General features: G+C 35.9%; 1 long non-coding RNA gene across 1 annotated transcript in view; it reads right to left on the minus strand.

Annotated features, from left to right (window-relative positions):
- The window catches only part of LOC122673508, a 105,907-nt gene extending 87,287 nt beyond the window's left edge, over window positions 1-18,620 (minus strand). The window contains exons 1-2 of the long non-coding RNA XR_006334701.1: window positions 18,525-18,620; window positions 12,300-12,382 (exon numbers count right to left, since the gene is read on the minus strand). This is a non-coding gene — a long non-coding RNA (uncharacterized LOC122673508). The remainder of the gene's footprint in view (window positions 1-12,299; window positions 12,383-18,524) is intronic.
- Window positions 18,621-23,237: the final 4,617 nt, after the last annotated feature.

The raw sequence follows: 23,237 nt of genomic DNA on the forward strand, positions 1-23,237 counted from the left end.
ATTCCATCCAACCATCTCATCCTCTGTCATCCCTTTCTCCTGCCTTCAGTCTTTCCCAGCATCAGGGTCTTTTCCAATGAGCCAGTTCTTCGCATCAGGTGGCCAAAGTATTGGCGTTTCAGCTTCAGCATCAGTTCTTCCAGTGAATATTCAGGACTTATCTCCTTTAGGATGGACTGGTTGGATCTCCTTGCAGTCCAAGGGACTCTCAAGAGTCTTCTCCAACACCACAGTTCAAAAGCATCAATTCCTCGGTGCTCAGTTTTCTTTATAGTCCGACTCTCACATCCATACATGACCACTGGAAAAACCATAGCTTTGACTAGATGGACCTTAGTTAGCAAAGTAATGTCTCTGTTTTTTAATATGCTGTCTAGGTTGGTCATAACTTTTCTTCCAAGGAGTAAGTGTCTTTTAATTTCATGGCTGCAATCACCATCTGCAGTGATTATTATAGTACCTAACATTTATTAAGGTCCTGCAATGCATCAGTTATGATGTTAAGACTCAACAAGTGTTATCTCATTTATGGGTATTTATCCATAATATCCCTCATGACGTAGGAAATATTATGCCTGGAACAGTGTAATTGACATATAAATACTCTTTCAGTGGGTGAATTCATATTAATAGCCAATTACTAGCTAGCTATTCAACCCTTAGTATGTGCCAGACAGTGTTCTAAGCTCTTTCTATAAACTAACTCAGTGATTCCTTAATACAAACCCATGAGGTAGATAATAGTCTTATTCCTATCTTTATAGCTCAGAGAAGTTAAAAGTTTGCCTATAGCCCTACAGTCTGGCTCCAGATTCCACACTCAACCACACAGTCTTCTGAATGAATCAGCCAAGTAAAATTTGGAGAAGTTAAATAACTTGCTCAAGTTCCTCTGTCCAGTGAGAACAGGCATAGGACTCAAACTCATGCCTGGCTGTCCTCAAAATCTACACTCTTAGGGGCTACACACAAAAGAGACCAAATTAATTAACTCATAACTAATGGGGTTCACAAAGATTCTAAATCTTCTTCAAGTCCCTCGAAAAGCTTGGAGCATCTGCATAAAACTCGCAGTCTAGAAGAGGTGGCAAGGTGAGATATAATTTGATATGTGGTTTAAAGGGTTTTTTTAATTTCTGTTGTTAAAAACACTATAAGTAGGACACTGTAAAAACAGGAAGCTCAATCAGGATTCTGTGGTATTAATCCAATCAAGGGATGATACTCTCTTGCATCAGGATATTAGCTATAGTAGTGATGAAAAGAAAGTAGATTTTGATGTATTTTAGAGGTACAGCCAACATAATTTAATGAAGTATTAGATGTGGAATATGAGAGTTAGAGAAGAGTAAAAAATTGCACCAAGATTTGTGGCCTGAGCAACTGATAAATGGAGTTGTCGTCAATTCAGGCAACTTTGTTTTGTTGGTTGTTTGACAGTATCGGGTTTCCCTGGTAGCTCAGCTGGTAAAGAATCCGCCTGCGATGCGGGAGACCCGGGTTTGATTCCTGGGTCAGGAAGATCCCTTGGAGAAGGGATAGGCTGCCCACTCCAGTATTCTTGGGCTTCCCTAGTGGCTCAGATGGTAAAGAATCCACCTGCAATGCAAGAGACCTTGGGTTTGATCCCTGGGCTGGGAAGATCCCCTGGAGGAGGGCATGGCAACCTACTCCAGTATTCTTGCCTGGAGAATCCCATGGATGGAGGAGCCTGGCGGGCTATAGTCCACGAGGTTGTAGAGTCAGACACGACTGAGCGACTAAACACGGCACAGCACACATGAGGGGTTTCAGAATGTTTTGAACACACTGATTTTGAAATATCTGTTGGATATCTAAAGTGGAAATGCTGGGTAGCCAATTGAAGAGAGATGGAGTTGAAGATATAATATGGGGGTTATTAACATATAGCTGGTATTTGAAAACCTTAAAATAGTTTATCAAGGGAGTGACTGTAAAGAGAGAAGAGAACTAAGGATGGAGTTCTAAGGTGCTCTCAAACTCTAAAATGTAAGACAGAAGAGGAGGAACCACTGAAGAAGATAGAGAAGGAGGGAGAAGCAAAGCAGAGGGAAACCAGGAGAATGTGAAATCCTGGAAGCCAAAGGCCGGTATATATTAAAGAGACGGGAATATCCAACGTGTAAATATTACTAATGGGTCAAGGAAGATGAAGACTGATAACAGACATTTTCATTTACCAAATTGGAGGTCATTGGTTACCTTGGTGGAGTGGCATGGAAGACTAGTAAATTAAAGTGGGATAAGAGGGATCATCCCTGGCATCCAGCGGTTAGGACTTTGCCTACTAATGCAGCGGGTGTGAGCTGATCCCTGGTCAGGGAGCTCAGATCCTGCATGACTTGGGACCAAAAAAAAAAAACCAAAACAGAAAAAATATTGAAACAAATTCAATAAAGACTTTTAATAATAGTCCACATAAAAAAAAAAAAACTTTTAAAAAAATAAGTAAAGTCATCAAAGAGAGAATGAGAGGAACAGAATTGAAGACAAGGAGTATACACAACTCCTTCAATGAGCTTTTTTGCAAAGGGGGCAAAGAAAACATGGTAAATAGGAGGAGAACTGGATCCATAAAAGTTTGTTGTTGTTGTTTTAGATGGAAGAAATAACAGTATGTTTGTATGAAGAAGTGAATAATGCAGTGGCATGCATATCTGATGTTGAAAGAAGCAGAGAGGAGACATTGCTGGAACACTGAGTAGGTGAGATGGGATAGCACCTCCTGCACATGTGGAGGGATGGACTTTCAATAAGAGCATGGGTATTTCATTCAGGTGGAAAGGCAATATATGGGAATATAACACTGATGAGCAGACATGGTGTTGAAGATCTCTGGAAATTCTCTTCTGATTGTTCCACATGTCTCAATAAAAAAAGAAAGAAGGTCATCTGCTAGGATTGAACATTGGGGAAGAAGTGTTAGAATTTTGAAAAGAGAGGTGTGAAACAGTCACTTAGGCATGTGGGTGAATGACCACCTCGGAAAGCATGTTTGTTTGGTAACATTAAATGTAAAGTGATACCATTCAGTTTGGCTATGTGTCTTATAAGTTCTGCAACAGCCATGTTCAGTGAAACAAGCACAAGTGGAGAGAAGCAGAAACTTGGATTTAACTACAGTTTCATCAAGTCAGCTACCGTGAAGCCCAAGAAGGGAAAAATTGTCAAGGAGATATACGAGTGAGTCATATCAATTGCCTGTGGAATTCAAGTGATTAAAGAGGAAAATGGTGATATCGTGGGAATGAAGGACATTGAAATGTTGGTAGGATCAATGGATTGGAGGTCATGGCAGGAGAGAAAAATTGTACATTTTGATCTGAAAATTCCTTAAGACTCACCAACTTGTTTATGCTTTAAGAATTTCTTTAAAATTTATCCAGCATTTTTTAGTTGAGCAATTGCTTCAAGTGATCTTAGCTAATCTATCACCAGAAATAGAACACTCCCTTAATTTTTAAACTGTTTTTGTTTTTGTTTTTTTAATTCCCTTGCCGCAAACATCCATCCAAATACAATAGTCTACTGACTTTGCTCTGCCATCCCTTTCCCTTGCCACCACCCAATTCAGGTAATTCAGCAATTCATAGTTAGATCATTGCCACACCCTGTCAGCTAGTTCCTTTCTGAATCCATTTTATAGCTATTAGAACAAGGGTTTTTCCTCTCAAATATTATTTTGCTTTTTGCTTTGCATTTAGATAACTGAACAATGAACAGTTAAATTCTTTGCTATCTTTTGTTTTTAGTATGGTACATAATCATTTTTAAACATGAAAGAGTCCCTCATAAGCATTCTGATGTCTTTCAATAGTTTGCATTATATTTTTTCTTGCAAAAATGTGCGTTGCTTGGTATTTTCTTTTACTAAAATTGAAAAGTAAAGCTATGTGCTAAGAATGAAGGAAATCAATTTATAATTGGTGCTATAGGAAGAGAGCAAATTTTAAATTACAACTCTAAGGACAAAATCCAGGTGAGCTGAAACAATACCAGTTGAAACAGGAGAACATAACAGTGTGATCCCAGGACCTCTTTCAAATCATCTGGGGTGCTTCTAAAATGTGTTTCCTGCACAGGCCCTGTTGGAAACCAAGCAAATTGGAGTCCCTGGTGGTGTGCCAAGGAGCTATATTTTTATCAATTTATTCAGGAAATTCCAATGCACTTCAGAAGTCAAGAAGCATTGATACAATTGGGTTGATCCCTACTGTGTTTTGAGCTTCTCTGTCAAGGTTCAGCAGTAAATTCCATAATTTTAAATCATTCATAAAGAATTTGAATTTGATACTTTTCATTGAATCTTTTAAATTAAACTTTCCCTTCTCATTCTATTACTTTTTTTCCCAATAATATATCTGTTATTTGTTTTATTTAAATTGTTGCAAGTTAGAAAGACTAAGAAGCTAATTTTTTATCAGTGGCTGTAAATGGTTTCATATTTGCAAAGTACATTTTTCTTTCCAACAGGAAAAAATATCGATTTTTGAAGGAGTAAAATGTATTCATGAACAAATACTGATACTAATAGATAGTATATTTTTTAAGTGTTAGCCTCATTTATAGTTTTCAAGTTCTAATTCTTTCTACATCTACATGTAACATCTACCTTCAAGTGAAATCTAAGAAATGGAAGTTTATTAAATTTGGGCTTTACTGAAAAGCAACTGACAGTTGGAAGTTAAGTAGGTGCAGGAAATATCAAGAAAGAAAAGGTTGACAAGAAGTTCCTAAATAAAATCCTTGAATTTCACATACAGTTTCACATGCCAAACAAAATAGATAATGTAGTAAAGATCTGTAGGGAATATTCTCTTAGAAAACTATTGCTTCTAGTGATTAGTACCCACCTTTCCCTAATATAAATTTGTTATAAAAAGGTAAAAAATCCGATACATTATCGTGCTTAGTCTCTCAGTTGTGTCTGACTCTTTGCCACCCTATGGACAGCCCACCAGGCACCTCTGTCCATGGGATTTTCCAGGCAAGAATACTGGAGCAGGTTGCCATTTCCTCCTCCAGGGGATCTTCCTGACCCAGAAATTGAACCCACACCTCTTGTGTCTCCTGCATTGGCAGGAGGATTCTTTACCACTGAGCCACCTGGGAAATCCAATCTGATATATAGGTATATATCAAATATAAATATACAGATATACTCTCAGGAAACGAGTTCCAAAAGTTTTCTAAATCTGTTCATCTTGAAAGAGAGGGAAATTTTAAAGTTTGATAAAATTATTAAATAAAATTTATAGAAAACACAGGTTCATTAAACTGTTCACCAAACTATCTTCTTTTCTTATTGTTGCACTATAAATTTTAACTGTAATAATAAATAATAATTTCTCTGGAATGTACTACATATTCAAAATTTATCATCACCATCCAATCTAGAATTCTTAAAAAATAACACCCAGTAAAAGAAATGCTCTCTAATATTTGCCATTAGAACATACTGCAAAAAAGTATTTCTACAGAGCAGAATAATAGAGGAAACCATATTCTAATATTTTAATTTAAAGCTACATCATTCATTGTGAATAACAAGCACGAGTATATTTACATATTACTTAATTTGTCAAGGAATATGTTTTAAATGATAGATTTTTTTAAATATCCTAAAGGTATACTGGATTCTGGTCTCCCAAAACAGTTTATGTTGGGTTGTTTTTTTTTTTTTAACTACTTATAGCTAATCCGAAGCTCAGAGACTTAAGCATCCAAAATAAAAATTTTAATCCTAAAGTTTCTCAGGAGATAGGCCACAGCCACAAAGAATTTTCCTCTCAAGCTGACTCTCTGTGGATCATCACTTCATAAATAAAAGAAAACTATATAGCAGACCTAATCATTTCTATGTATTCATTTCAGTAAAATGAGTGTTTCCCATTCAGTGAGTCTCCCTCTCAATTCATTTGACGGACATAAACAGTAAAGACCGTGAGTTATTAAATTAACTATAACAGTTCATACTTTATGGTCTTTGCTGTATGTCAGGCATTGTCCTAATTAATCCTCTATTTTGCACCATCAGCCGCAGGACTGATTGTGCTGCTGCCGCAGTGGGATCACTCCTCTCACCGCTCAGACCCTACACTCACTTCCCAGCTCACTCAGCCTAACAGCCAACATCCTCACTCTGGCCAGCAAGTCCCTCCACAATCTGTACACATTCTCCTTTGCTGCCCTTCCTAATTCTCTCAGGGCACAATGGCCTCCCCATCTTTCTTCCAACAAGCCAGTCACAATCTGCCTGAGGGTCCTTTCCATTGCTGTCCCCTTTTCCTAGAAACACTCATACCCAGGTATCGGCATGGCCATCCTCCCACTTCCTTCAGACCTTTATTCCTAAACCACTTTCTCAGGAACATCTTCCCTGTCTGCCTTGTCTAAATTTGCATAATTCCCCTCAATACTTCCAACCCCCTTGCCAGCTTCATGCTTCCCTAGAATTTTTTGCTAGCATACTTTATATTTTTCTTATTTATTTTCTATCTCCCCATTAGAATATAAGTTCCATGAGGGGAGAGATTTTGTTCACTGCCATGGTAAAAGTGCCTAGAAAAGTATCTGAAATATAGTAGGTGCTCAAAAAATGTTTATTGAATTAATGAAAGGAGATATTAGCTTTCTCACTTATTTCTGAAGCAAATAGAGGACAATGGGTTTGTGTAATCATGGAGAAATTTAAGGAATGGAAGCATTAAACGTTAATAATAACATAAGCTCAACAGAAGTCTCCTGCTTAAGCTATAGGTGGTCGTGGTGGCTTAGTCGCTAAGTCATGTCCAGCTCTTTCAACCCCACAGACTGTAGCCCGCCAGGCTGCTCTGTCCATGGGATTTCCCAGGCAGGAATACTGGAGTGGGCTGTCGTTTCCTTCTCCAGCTTAAGCTATTACTCCTTACCAAAGCAAGAGCTAAAGGGAAATATAGTCTTTTTCTGCCCCTCAGTTCCTGACCCATTTTAGGTACTTAATAAATATTAGTTGTATACTCTTTGGCCCAGTCTTCTAAAGCTTCTAGCTTTGTGACAGAGTTACATTTCAGTTCTTGATGAATCTGTAACAGGTCAGCATCCAATCACTCTCAAAACTTGATTTGTAATCTCTGGTTTGACCAAATCTAGTCTGGAATAGTTCTTGACATAAAAAAATACAAAGTTGGAAGGCACAGGAACTGTGATTGTGAGCATAAATCCACACAAAGAGCAGCCTCACTCTTAGGGCATCCAAATCACGGAAGTGGCCCAGAATCCCAGCTCCCTGCAAGAAGCTGATGAAAGTAGAATGCAGGCCATGGCAGCCCGCCCTCATGAGGGGTGGGGGGAGTGCTTCTGGCCTTGTGGCTCACCCCCCCGGCCCGCCTGCCCCCACTTTGTTCTGCTGTGTGTGCCCGTGCTGGCTCCACTCACCTCCAGGGCCACCTGTTGAGGCTCAGCTGTATTCTGCAGCTAGCGATGGCCACAGCGGGAGAATTCCAGTCGCTAGCCTGCCAATGGTGATGGAAAGCTTGGTGCTACCAAGGCGTAGACTCTTAATAAGCACACATTAGATACTCTTTGTAGAGTGTCCAGGCTGGGGCACTGCCAGTGAGCATGGGGGAAAGTTCATGGGCTTTGGGATTCAACAGACACGGATTCAAATTCCAACTCTGATTTTTTTTAAAATAGTTCACGATTACTAAGAACTCACTATATACCAGGCACTTATATATACATATAAATCCTTTGATACTGACATTATTATTCCCATTTTTATAGATGAGGAAACTGAGGCTTACTAATGTGCCCCAAGTCACACAGCCAATAAACAGCGAATCATGGACTTGACCTCTAATTTTTCAAATCCGTACTCTCAACCACTGTTTCACACTATGTGGGTTTGAGAAAGGAAATTAACTTTATCAACTCCTGAAAATTTAAAGGAAAAGATAAGAAATAACCAGAAGGTAATGACTGCTCATTAAATGTGAAAAGGCTGTCTTTTAAATGTGATATTTGAAGAATTATGGTTAATTATCCTATGTGTTAATGGATTGCTTTACATATTTAGGAAGAATGACTACTTTTAGAGATATATACAAAAGCATATACAGATGGAATGATAGTATGTCTGAATTTACTTCAAAATAATCCAGTGGGGTAGATGAAATGAGATTGTCATGATAATTACTGAAGTTGTGATGAGTACACTGGGGATTATAGTACTATTCATTCTACTTTTTACTATATTTGGAGATAATAAGTGTTTTTAACATGCTCTTTAAAATAATGTGAAAAGAAATATGTGTGTGTACATCTTTGCGTGTATTCACAGAGTAAGAAATAGACTTGTTTTTCTAGAGCGAGCCTCCACAAATGGGAAATAAGCTACTCTGTTTCTTATGACTAAAACTGATCTTTAGATATATGGTCTCTTAAATAAAAAGTTGCTCCAATATAAAATTATCTTTCTGTAGCCATATTTAAAAATAAAAAATGCTGTATCATTAGTTATGGGGAAATTGCCCTAAAACCAACAAATGTCTTCTCTGGCATGCATCCTTGTATTTAAACGGTGATTAAATGAAGAAAGTAAGTGTTTTCTGCTTCACACACAAAGCATTAAGATCTGAACAAAATTCAAGGAGCAGAAGGTTCGAGTTTTCTGGTCAGTAATTTATTTTAAAGGCTTAAAATACTGGGGATTTTCCCCCAAAAAAAGCATCTTTGGGGGTACTGAATTGGAAAAATATCAAGAAAGTATGAGATGAGAAATACAAATAAAAGATTAAATTTCATTCATGTACTTTCTATTTTTTCACAAAAACCTGAAAGCACATGATATGGGTTTTGTATTGTTGAATTTTTCATCCAAAGAATTAAGTGATATTAAACACTTAAAATTTGCACAAATGCTCACTTGGTGAATTCATAGGGATGTGACTTGTCTTCAATTTTAGTATGAAATGCAGGCAGCAATTTGGAGATGGAAGATAAAATATTTTAAGAAAAAAGATTGTAAGGCTATATATGGTGGACATCAGGTAGAAATTTAAGATGTTAGTCCACCAAATTTTTATCTGTTAGGAAAATATTTACTGGTCTTTTTTATATTCAACCAGCAAGAAAGACACTGGTAGTGATCAAGTTTTCCGTATTTTAAATTCTTCACTTGTTCAAAAACCAGTTTGTTGTTTTACTATAAATAGCTCATTCAACCATGACAAAAAAAGGAGAAAATTGAGTTGCACTCAAGCAAATATTCAAAAATCTTTTGAGTACATGACCATAGAGTCAGAATCTAAACTTTATGCATAAAGGCAAGAATGACAACATCCAGTCTGTTCCTTTCAATGTTTTTGGTGAGTCACAGAAAGCACAATTTTCATTTTCCTCAGCCTGAATTTTTTAAAGGAGATGACATACATTGTTAAAAAGAAATCTAGATCTCAGAAAATACCTCATTGTGAATTTTCAAATTAAAAGTAACATGTAAGGGGGGAAATGTATAGTCTTGAATAGCTACATATCACTTATTCCTATCACAATCAGTCAGTTCAGTTCAGTCGCTCAGTCGCGTCCGACTCTTTGCGACCCCATGAATTGCAGCACGCCAGGCCTCCCTGTCCATCGCCAGCTCCCGGAGTTTACTCAAACTCATGCCCATCGAGTCGGTGATGCCATCCAGCCATCGCATCCTCTGTCGTCCCCTTCTCCTCCTGCCCCCAATCACTCCCAGCATCAGGATCTTTTCCAATGAGTCAACTCTACCACCCACCAAATCAGAAAAAGAAAACTAAAACTGTAGTTCCCCAGAAAGAGTGTCAAACTTACAGATAGAATTTCCAGTTTCAACCCCAGTTTTGTCTCCTACCTTTGTAAGTCCACTAACTACTTGGTTTCCTCATCGACAAAATAATGATAATGAGAGTTGAGAAAATGAAGTTTAAATCAAACAAACAGTTAAAGACGTAACCAAAACAAAAGCATGTCTATAATTATTCTTCATATGTGCGTACATATACATATAAATATGCAAAATAAAAACACATTAATGTGTAAACTAAAGACATGCATTTTTTATTTAGGGCATAGCATGTTGCATTTAGCAATAGGATCCTGTGCTATTCCTAATGGGGGCAGGGAGGAAGCGCTCTGTGAGAAAAGACAACCTTTCAGAGTACTTTTACTGCATGAATTAAAGGTTATTTCATTAGTTCGGGCAAAATTTGTTTAATATTTGTACCACTTAGTCCTGCCAATTTTCCTCTTTGTATTTCTACCAAATCATGCTTTGATTTTCACTTGGGGATGTTCATGCATTGATCATCTTTTCTTTGCTCAGTAAATCAAACAGCAGTCAAATCGTCATGCTTTGAGAGTTATATAAAGTCATTCTTTAAAAATGACACTCAAAGGAAAAAAAAAGCTTATTCTCTAACACTGGTTTTTATTTTAGTAAGAATTTTCTTCAAGCCAAAACGAAAGTCAAGTCTATATTTTCTTCTCCTATCAATTCTTTTCCTGTTGTCAGTAATTTAGTCTCGGGGGAAAAAATTGAGATTAGAAAGGAAAAAGAAACAGAGAAAGATGGAAAAAAAAAACAATTACAGTGTAAGACTGAAACATAAAAAAAATTAAAATAACTTAGAAATGGGATGAGTATAAGCAAAAATACATGATTTTAACATGACTAATGTTTATTATTAAACAAAACCTTGTGTTAAATTAGAACTTGAAAACTTTGTCAGTCTGATTAGTATAATGCAAAAGTCTAGTAAAAGTAAAATATCAATATTTTGCACAAAAGTACCTATAAATAAGAAGTTTGGAGCTTAAACTAGTTAGCATTCTAACGATCTTTTATTTTTTAATTCTATAACATATCTAGTATTTCAGTAGGTTATTATTTCTTAAAATGCAATTTCATAACCATAGGCATGAATTTGTACATATGCTTGAAATGTGCAATGACACATTTCCACAATGTATTTAAATGACTTTTCTGTCTGCCTGTTAAGATGACAGAATAAGACAGCGAATCTTGATGGTCTTGATAAAAATGGAAGAATAATGTATTATTGACATCTTCATCCAATATACCCCTCCCACCCAGAAAAAGATGCTTTCAGAAATGCGTTTGGCAAACTTGATATTGTTCTTGTAGATCACGATGCTTCAGGAGCATGACTTCTCTGAGGAAACACTAGATCTTGTAACAGAAATATCTTTAAATCTTTTAGATAGCCAGTCCACAGGGAAAGGTTTAAGAAAGGATCAAAGCTTGTCCTTTCAGCTTGAATTATTCCATTACAGCTGAATGTGACATAATTACAAAAGATGTTGGATGTGGAATCTCATCAGGATTATCTGACACTCATCTTTGTTGAGAAAGTCTCCCCAGCTGTTGCTCTGATCGCTCAAATGTGACGGGAGTACAGAGTACAAAAGTACTTGTAAGTGACCACTGCTTGGGGTGAGCTTAGCTTCCTTAGGCCATTTTGTGACTTTCCACAAATATCAATAGTATGGAAAAACAGAAAGCATTGTTCCAAGTATAGTTCCATTTTATCTTTTCAAAAGCAGCTTAGAAAACATAAAAAAGCAGCAGCAACAGCAGCGGTAGTGGCAAGGGGCTTATCTTTGGGCACAATTTTGTTCAAAACAGCCAAACTCATTTAGCTAGAAACATTTCAATCAGAAACGATCATTTTGCACTCCCGTGAAAGACTGCATGTGTTCTTATTTGTTTATACGATCTCATCTTAATTTAGCATTCCCCTATCTTGATAGTCTGATAATGACTTTGCTGGTGGAAATTCTTGTTATTGGGGATGACTCAGAAAGAGCATTTATGACCCTGAAAATGAAGTAAGCTGAATAAATATTTAATTTCCTCCTATGTTTAACAAGCTCTGGCCATTGGTAAATCACCTTTAAAATTTTAAAAGGTGTGTTTTGGGACAGCATTTGCCAAAGTTTCTTTTTTAAATATCATTACGGGAGTTCAATTGTACAATGTAACATCAAATATAAAATGTTGAATAATTACTCATTCCAAAGGATTTGAGAGAAGCAAAAAAAAAAAAAATACTTTTCTTTCCTTCCTTGTCGTGGATTACATTTTCTTCATACATTATTAATGAAGTTAAACTACTAGTAACATGCCAAATGTGCTGCATAGGAGATTTGTGCCTAATCCAGCACAAAACAGGCCCAGTCACATAATGAGAGAAAAAAGAACAAATGTCAACAGTTTCACACTGGGACTAGATTAAGCAGACCGTACTTACTGATTTCTTACACAGGGATTATCTCACTTTTAGTCCTATGAGAAGGAAGGCCACACTTCTCTTATATTAACACAGAATTGCACCTGAGGAAAAAAAAATGGAGAGAAGGTGCTTCATTTCCACTCCCCCTCAGTCCCATGGCCATGGAACCTTGATTTATTAAATACCACATACTTAAGCCATTGTTTGGATAATGGGCTACATAAAAATGTCTAACCATGATATACAAGTATTAATACTTTAGAGATCAAATATAATATTGCTTCTCATTGAACTCTGATTAGATCGTTCTTAAAATAACTGGTGTTTATTGTTTACCCTTCTACTTGCTAGGTTCAAAAAGCTCCATGGCTTAGATCATGGCTGGATTCCTTACAGGCAATATTAATGTTGAAAGAGTTTAAGGATTTTTTTTCCCCCTTTAATCTCTGGAGGCTAAGGCTTGCAGCCCTTACGTAAGCAAGCCCCATTGACTTCAGTGAGAGTTTAGCAGTTGCATAAATATCACAGGACCTGGCTCCCAGTCTTCATTATTAGTATTGCTCAGAGGGAACACATTCACTGAAAGTGTAGTTTTCAGACTTTTGATTATCTATGTAGACAGATGATATCTACTATTCATGTCAAGAGTATGCACTATTAAATTAGGCTATGTAAAAAATTAAATTTATTTATTCATTATTTATGCTTCAAAATACAGAGTTTACTGTGTCCACAAAAAAAAACTATGATTGCCATTGAATCCAAAGACTGAGCCCTTTGCTTCAATGACCACAAAGCTTCTAACATTGCTTTACTAAATCACTTCTCAAATGTACCTTTTTAAAAAACTTGATCCTTATAAAATGCTTCAGAAAACTTTATCTTAAGAGAAATTTTAACAACTATGGATAGATCAACTACACAGAAAATTAACAAGGAAACACAAACTTTAAATGACACAATGGACCAGCTAGACCTAATTGATATCTATAGGACATTTCACCCCAAAACAATCAACTTCACCTTTTTCTCAAGTGCACACGGAACCTTCTCCAGAATAGATAACATCCTGGGCCATAAATCTGGTCTTGGAAAATTCAAAAAAATTGAAATCATTCCAGTCATCTTTTCTGACCACAGTGCAGTAAGATTAGATCTCAATTACAGGAAAAAAATTGTTAAAAATTCAAACACATGGAGGCTAAATAACACACTTCTGAATAACCAACAAATCATAGAAGAAATCAAAAAAGAAATCAAAATATGTATAGAAATGAATGAAAATGAAAACACAACAACCCAAAACCTATGGGACACTGTAAAAGCAGTGCTAAGGGGAAAGTTCATAGCATTACAGGCTTACATCAAGAAACAAGAAAAAAGCCAAATAAATAACCTAACTCTACACCTAAAGCAATTAGAGAAGGAAGAAATGAAGAACCCCAGGGTTAGCAGAAGGAAAGAAATCTTAAAAATCAGGGCAGAAATAAATGCAAAAGAAACTAAAGAGACCATAGCAAAAATCAACAAAGCTAAAAGCTGGTTTTTTGAAAAAATAAAATTGACAAACCATTAGCAAGACTCATTAAGAAGCAAAGAGAGAAGAACCAAATTAACAAAATTAGAAATGAAAATGGAGAGATCACAACAGACAACACTGAAATACAAAGGATCATAAGAGACTACTACCAGCAGCTCTATGCCAATAAAATGGACAACTTGGATGAAATGGACAAATTCTTAGAAAAGTATAACTTTCCAAAACTGAACCAGGAAGAAATAGAAGATCTTAACAGACCCATCACAGGCAAGGAAATCGAAAGTGTAATCAAAAATCTTCCAGCAAACAAAAGCCCAGGACCAGATGGCTTCACAGCTGAATTCTACCAAAAATTTAGAGAAGAGCTAACACCTACCTTACTCAAACTCTTCCAGAAAATTGCAGAAGAAGGTAAACTTCCAAACTCATTCTATGAGGCCACCATCACCCTAATTCCAAAACCAGACAAAGATGCCACAAAAAAAGAAAACTACAGGCCAATATCACTGATGAACATAGATGCAAAAATCCTTAACAAAATTCTAGCAAACAGAATCCAACAACATATTAAAAAAATCATACACCACGACCAAGTGGGCTTTATCCCAGGAATGCAAGGATTCTTCAATATCCGCAAATCAATCAACGTAATACACCACATTAACAAATTGAAAGATAAAAACCATATGATTATCTCAATAGATGCAGAGAAAGCCTTTGACAAAATTCAACACTCATTTATGATTAAAACTCTCCAAAAAGCAGGAATAGAAGGAACATACCTCAACATTATAAAAGCCATATATGACAAACCCACAGCAAGCATCACCCTCAATGGTGAAAAATTGAAAGCATTCCCCCTGAAATCAGGAACAAGACAAGGGTGCCCACTGTCACCACTACTGTTCAACATAGTGTTGGAAGTTTTGGCCACAGCAATCAGAGCAGAAAAAGAAGTAAAAGGAATCCAGATAGGAAAAGAAGAAGTGAAACTCTCACTGTTTGCAGATGACATGATCCTCTACATAGAAAACCCTAAAGACTCTACCAGAAAATTACTAGAACTAATCAATGAATATAGTAAAGTTGCAGGATATAAAATTAACACACAGAAATCCCTTGCATTCCTATATACTAACAATGAAAAAACAGAAAGAGAAATTAAGGAAACAATACCATTCACCATTGCAACAAAAAGAATAAAATACTTAGGAGTATATCTACCTAAAGAAACAAAAGACCTATACATAGAAAACTATAAAACACTGATGAAAGAGATCAAAGAGGACACAAACAGATGGAGAAACATACCGTGTTCATGGATTGGAAGAATCAATATTGTCAAAATGGCTATTCTACCCAAAGCAATCTATAGATTCAATGCAATCCCTATCAAGCTACCAACGGTATTTTTCACAGAACTAGACCAAAGAATTTCACAATTTGTATGGAAATACAAAAAACCTCGAATAGCCAAAGTAATCTTGAGAAAGAAGAATGGAACTGGAGGAATCAACCTGCCTGACTTCAGACTCTACTACAAAGCCACAGTCATCAAGACAGTATGGTACTGGCACAAAGACAGAAATATAGATCAATGGAACAGAATAGAAAGCCCAGAGATAAATCCACGAACCTATGGACACCTTATCTTTGACAAAGGAGGCAAGGATATACAATGGAAAAAAGACAACCTCTTTAACAAGTGGTGCTGGGAAAACTGGTCAACCACTTGTTAAAGAATGAAACTAGAACACTTTCTAACACCATACACAAAAATAAACTCAAAATGGATTAAAGATCTAAATGTAAGACCAGAAACTATAAAACTCCTAGAGGAGAACATAGGCAAAACACTCTCCGACATAAATCACAGCAAGATCCTCTATGACCCACCTCCCAGAATATTGGAAATAAAAGCAAAACTAAACAAATGGGATCTAATGAAACTTAAAAGCTTTTGCACTACAAAAGAAACTATAAGTAAGGTGAAAAGACAGCCGTCAGATTGGGAGAAAATAATAGCAAATGAAGAAACAGACAAAGGATTAATCTCAAAAATATACAAGCAACTCCTGAAGCTCAATTCCAGAAAAATAAATGACCCAATCAAAAAATGGGCCAAAGAACTAAACAGACATTTCTCCAAAGAAGACATACAGATGGCTAACAAACACATGAAAAGGTGCTCAACATCACTCATTATTAGAGAAATGCAAATCAAAACCACAATGAGGTACCATTACACGCCAGTCAGGATGGCTGCTATCCAAAAGTCTACAAGCAATAAATGCTGGAGAGGGTGTGGAGAAAAGGGAACCCTCTTACACTGTTGGTGGGAATGCAAACTAGTACAGCCACTATGGAAAACAGTGTGGAGATTCCTTAAAAAACTGGAAATAGAACTGCCATATGACCCAGCAATCCCACTTTTGGGCATACACACTGAGGAAACCAGATCTGAAAGAGACACGTGCACCCCAATGTTCATTGCAGCACTGTTTATAATAGCCAGGACATGGAAGCAACCTAGATGCCCATCAGCAGATGAATGGATAAGGAAGCTGTGGTACATATACACCATGGAATATTACTCAGCTGTCAAAAAGAAGTCATTTGAATCAGTCCTAATGAGATGGATGAAACTGGAGCCCATTATACAGAGTGAAGTAAGCCAGAAAGATAAAGAACATTACAGCATACTAACACATATATATGGAATTTAGAAATATGGTAACGACAACCCTATATGCAAAACAGAAAAAGAGACACAGAAATACAGAACAGACTTTTGAACTCTGTGGGAGAATGTGAGGGTGGGATGTTTCAAAAGAACAGCATGTATACTATCTATGGTGAAACAGATCACCAGCCCAGGTGGGATGCATGAGACAAGTGCTCCGGCCTGGTGCACTGGGAAGACCCAGAGGAGTCGGGTGAAGAGGGAGGTGGGAGGGGGGATCGGGATGGGGAATAAGTGTAAATCTATGGCTGATTCATATCAATGTATGACAAAACCCACTGAAATGTTGTGAAGTAATTAGCCTCCAACTAATAAAAAAATTAAAAAAAATAAAAAAATAAAGCATGAAAAAAAAAAAAAAAAAAGAGAAATTTTATGTTAAAATGTACTCCCATTTGGTTCATAAACAATTTGTTAACTTACTTTGGCTCTTATTCCAACTACTTGGTATAGTGGCTCAGAAACCAATAATTCATTTAATGGGTGAAACAATCATTTAGGGAATTTTTTTTCAATGGCACCAAACAATTGTTCATCATCGAGTTTGTATGCAATTCTGAAATAACTGTTTGGAAAATTTTGGCAATTAAAAAAAAAGAATAAGTGAAAGAAACTTGACAAATAGAAAAAAGAATGGATAAGGCCATATTGGCTTGACTTATCAAAATAGTAGATACAATTTACTATCATACTCTAACTGTAAACACCCAGAAAAAAGAATAAGTTTTTTAACCTTTAAGGAAATCTCAAAAATAAATATTTTTCCAAGTTAACAAATTTGTCCAAATTCTTTTCTCCATAAATTTTGATTTAAAATTTTTCATTAATATGAATCTTCTTTGGTAGTTCATAACTCTATGACTCTGAATGGGTATTCATTTCAAAAGAAAAAGTTGCACAAATATTGCTAAAAATAATTGATCACTGGTAAACCTTGAATTCTACATTATATAGGGTAGATGTAGACACAGGTATATGCATTCAGAATCATACCTCCATAAAATAAGAAAAATTTAAAGCATGGTCATAGCTTATTTAAATCTAACAACACAGTCACGTGGATAACATTTATTCTACCAATGAGGATCTGCATGACTTTCTGTATTATGCAGCCAGTAGAAAAACAGAGCACTTAAATCCAAGTCTTCTGACTACAAATTGAATACTTTTTCCCTTCACATTAAAGCAAACATTCTGTTAAATTCACTATGTTACCTTTTACATGAAAAAATTTCCAAACACTGGAAAGAACTTTGAAACACATTTGCATACTCTTTCACTAATACTTGTTTTAGTGTTTCCAAAAGCATACTATGAAGATCACTGTTGGTATCTGAGATGACTTTAGACAGTATCCAGTCAACATTTTCATTTTAATAGTAGTCTAATATTTATTTTTCAAGACAACCTCTATTTACGAGGTTATGTTTTCATTTTTAGCTTAGTTGTACTTAAAAGAGTCCATTTCAAGATGTTTATTTAAAAAGTGATGCTCTCTAAAAATATTATTATCATAAGTGGCATAAGACTGGCAAAATATGAAGACAAAATGGGAATGACAGATTTGGAAAATGCTGATTTGTAGATTCTTCCCTGGGAGAATACAAAGAAGAACAAAGTACACTTGTCAACTTCAGAAATGCGTAGTCTTATGATAACTTTCACATGCATTATGAGAAATTAATAGCGCTGTTAGAAGAGAAGAAGTATCTAAAACCAACAACTTAAGCTTCCATTTTAGGTATTTGGAAGCATCCTCTCTACTAGAATAATCTCTTCCAAAAAATAGAAGCAGATACATTCCAAATACATTCTAAGATCAGCATTACCCTAATACCAAAACCAGAGAAAGACTTTACAAGAAAGGAAAACTATAGACCAATATTTCTCATAAGTATAAATGCAAAAATTCTCAACAAGATATTATCAAATTGAATTCAATAAAGACAGCTTTACATACCTTCATCTGGTTAATACAGGCATGAATACATACAACTAACACAACAGAGGAACTTTAACAACTCCAAAACGATATGTAGAGACAGAGGAAATGTCTTCTGGTTGGAGGATGGGAAAACATGCTTGGAAGGTGGCATTTATGAAGAATGGGTCAGGAATTTGAAGATCAGTAGGGGAGAGGGAAGTCAGGCAGAAGGAATCTTGTGGATAAATTTCTGGACATTAGGTTGGAACAGAGTATGGGAACACAGGAAGGGGAGCTTGTAATGGAAGCTAACACTGGAAAGATAAGTTGTGGCTGGATTGTAGAAGGCCAAAAATGCAAGCCCGATTCTTGGACTTGATTCTGATGTCAATACCTCCGCTGTGCCTGAAATCTTTTCAGCTAAGAAAAGTCACAATCAGAGCTGAATTCTAGACAGGTCAGGCTCACAGAGGTACACTGAAGACGAAGTGGGTGGAGGGTTTGCAATTTTGTGGTTGAGAAGAAATAAGGAGCGAAATTAAGGCAGTGTCAGAGATGATAGAAATGAATTGATGAGCACGAGAAACATTTTTGTGGTTCAGTTGACAAAACCTAGTCATTGATTAGATGTGGAAGAAAAAAGAGAGGCAGAATTTGAACAAAATGAATAAGTGGGTAAATCCCAGTAGAACCAGAGAGGTTTTGTGGAATGAGATGAATTGGAGATGAAAGCCTTGAATTTGAATATTGCAAAAGATTGCTATTAAGCTTTACTATGATTATATCAGTGTGAACAGATTCAGAGTACTTGCTCCTTGGATTAAAGGAAGTAACCATTTTAATTAGTAGGACACAGTATAAATTGTTCTAAGCTCCAAAATCATATAATAATAAGATAATATATCATTAAGGCTATATACTCTTAATCAAAAGGATATATAATGTCAAGCAACTGTGCTTTTATAAAAATTAGCAAACAACCTATTATTCTCATATGAAAATATTTGGATGAACATAGAGAACATATGGTTCTCTATCTTCTGCATTATTTAGATATTGGCATAAAAAGAAGTAAATATTTGAAGTAAGCATACAACATCTCTTGGGATCAAGAATGATGAGTAAACTAATAGCTTTTCAAACTGTAATTCAAATCCTTTTATTGTGAAAGTGTGTTAGTTGCTCAGTCATGTATAACTCTTTGCGACCCCATGGACTGTAGCCCACCAGGAGCCTCTGTCCACGGAATTCTCCAGGCAAGAATATTGGCGTAGGTAACCCTTCCCTTCTCCAGAGGATAACTAAAGTACAGTCTTTGTTCAAATTTCACAAAATTTTATGCTAGTGTCCATTATTTGCTTTCATACTTTATTCAAGACTCCACATTATATTTAAATGCATTGAGCAGCCTCAGCTATATGCAACAAACTCTGGTTAAGTTCTCTTTTCATTTTTATTCTATTACAAATATATTCTAATTCTCCTTGTTATGACTTCGTAGATACACCCATTATTTAAAAGTGGATATTTAACTTCCAAATATATAGGATTTTGTTTGAAGTATCTTAAACAACATTGGGGCTTCCCTGCTGGCTTAGCAGTAAAGAATCTGCCTGCAATGCAGGAGACACGGGTTCAGTTCCTGGGTTAGGAAGATCGCTTGCAAGAGGGCACCTCAACCCCCTCCAGTGTTCTTGCCTGAAGAATCCCACGGACAGAGAATCCTGGCAGGCTCCAGGCAACAGGGTCACAAAGATTCAGACACGGCTGAAGCAACTGGGAACGCACACACTGGCCATTTTTTTTTTTTTTTTTTGGCCATTTTTAATATTAATTTCTCATATGGATACTCATTTCTCATATAAATGTTTTCTTCTCTGCAATCACTCTGCTTTTTTCAGTCTAATTTTACTGAGGCTTTTGGTGGCTAAGTCGACGCTCTCTCTTGGTAAATGTCACATTGCACTTGAAAATAGGCAAGTTATTTTCAAATATATTTTTATATTGATTTCTAACATAATTCCATAGTGATAAGAGAAAAGACTCTGTATGATTTCAATACCTTTAGACCATGAGATTTTTGTGCCTTGCTTTATGTCCCTGGATATGACACTGGATGTGTCCAGTGTCTCCTAATTTACAGTCTATGGGAGCTTGACTGTATCCTACAAGGACACAATCAAGGATACAGACTATATCCAAGAATTTGTATCCTACCACTGTGTGAGAATTGTATAAATCTTAATTATGTTGAATTGGCTTACAAAGCTTTTCAGGTCTCCTATATCCTTTTATTTCTCCATATATTCATTCTATTATTGTTTGAGAGTTTGATATTGAAACCCAACTAAAAATCTTAATTTACCTACTTTAAAAATTTGTAATATATAGTGGGACTATATGTAACCTAGTTCTGTATTTTCCGAGTCTCTTGTAAATGTATTATCATACTTTAATAATTTTAAAAAATTAAAATTTAATTCAAATCCTTTTAGTATAACGATTTTATACACTTTGGAAGGTAACATCATAGAGTTTTCTAATATTTTCATTCAGTTTCAGTTCAGTCTCTCAGTTGTGTCTGACTCTTTGCAACCCCATGGACTGCAGCACACCAGGCTTCCCTGTCCATTACCAACTCCTGGAGCCTACTCAAATTCATGTACATCGCATTGGTGATGCCATCCAATCATCTCATCTTCTGTCGTCCCCTTCTCCTCCCCCCTTCAATCTTTCCCAGCATCAGGGTCTTTTCAAATGAGTCAGTTCTTCACTTCAGGTGGCCAAAGTATTGGAGTTTTAGTTTCAGCATCAGTCCTTCCAGTGAATATTCAGGACTGATTTCCTTTAGGATGGACTGGTTGGATCTCCTTGCAGTCCAAGGGACTCTCAAGAGCCTTCTCCAACACCACAGTTCAAAAGCATCAAGTCTTCAGCACTCAGCTTTCTTTATAGTCCAACTCTCACATCCATACATGACTACTGGATTCATTAATAACATGTAAACAGTCAAAAAGTCAATTTTGAGAAATACACATAAAAACATGAAAAGCCATAGCAGATGAACTGCAACACAGATACAACGTTAATGACTAAACCAGAGCAATTGAGATGAATTTTTAGAAACCTGGACATCTAATTCCCATGCATTCCAGAATAATAATGAGCAAAGACAGTCAAATAAATGAAGACTCTAGCTTTCTCTTATCTCTCAATATATGAACTTGGTTCCTGGAACACCCTCACCAGTTTTGTACCTCCTCAAATCAATGCTGTAAGCAAAATGGCATTTCCTGTTATCCTGTGTCCTGCCTCTCAAATGACTAAGTCTAAAGCTGTTTCTACAGTCTTCCTCTCAGCTTGAAGTCAAATCCCTCTAAACCACTAACAGCTAAAGTCTTGGTATTTAGTCCAGGAGATATTTACTTTAAAATCCACATTCTAAGTTCAAAAGTGCAAAATTCCAAAGATAATTGTTGTAACTACTATTATGTTACTGCAAGTGCTATGAAATTCCACGTTTCATCTGTTTTTGCACACCATTTCATTTTAAGTACCTATCACAGTACTTAACATGTGTTAGTTGCTCAATTAATAATAACCGAATAGATAAATTATTTAGTCTCTAACAATTTAATTTTAAGGACACAATATTTGGAGGGCTGTGGGGGCTGCACTTCAGATCATACCTTACTCAAAAGTTCAGTCTAGACTAGGAACAGGAATGCCTGGTACCAGCTGAGCATCATTAATACAAACTCACAGCTACCAGACAAGAAACTCAAGGTCAAGATAAAGTAAAGAGTTCAACAATAAAATTATTTGTGGAAAACAAGTATGAAGAAAATCTTTAATGAGAACAATAGGAGAAACGGAAAGAAATGGGAGGAAAAAATTTAAGCTCCTTGTCTTTAGTTTAAAGAGAAAAACAGGTTTTCAGATGTCATCAGAAATATATAGGGGGTGGGGAAGGGATAAATTAGGAGTTTGGGATTAAATATACATATACTACTTCATACAAAATAGATAACCAACAAAGACCTACTGTATAGCCCAGAGAACTATACTCAATACCTTATAATAACCTATAGTATAAAATAATCTAAAGAGAATACATATATAGATACATATCTATATAGTTATAATTATAATTATAGTTATAGTTATTATAGTTATAATTATAATTATAGTTATAAATAACTATATAATTATAGTTATCTATATGTATAATGATATATATATATGTATATATGTATAAATATACATATATAAGTATATGTATAACTATATATACTATACACTCTGCTATATACCTGAAACTAACACAATATTGTAAATCAACAATAAATTTCAATAAAAATTTTTAAAGAACCACATAGAGACTTGTCCTTTGATTGTTTTGCACTAATGCTATTTCTTGCATCTACAGAAGTGACCAGAGAGATAACATTCCACAGGCGATCATATATGTGTGCCCTGTTCCTGAACAAAAACTGCCTTCACCGCCTCTCTAGTCTATTGCTTTGGAAATCCTAATCCTAACCTTCTCATTGAACATGGTCTTTTTGCTTAAGTGGCAAGCAATAGTAGCTATAGTATCCAGTCACTGCACCCAAGAAAGATTAGCTTATTACTTGTCTCCAATAGTTGCACTGGAGAAGAAGTTGAAGTTTTTTTGAAGAAGCTGAAGTTGAACAGTTCTATGAAGACCTACAAGACCTTCTAGAACTAACACCCAAAAAGATGTCC

Source organism: Cervus elaphus, chromosome 17 (genome assembly GCF_910594005.1).
Source record: "Cervus elaphus chromosome 17, mCerEla1.1, whole genome shotgun sequence".
In the NCBI taxonomy this organism is placed as follows: Eukaryota; Metazoa; Chordata; class Mammalia; order Artiodactyla; family Cervidae; genus Cervus; species Cervus elaphus.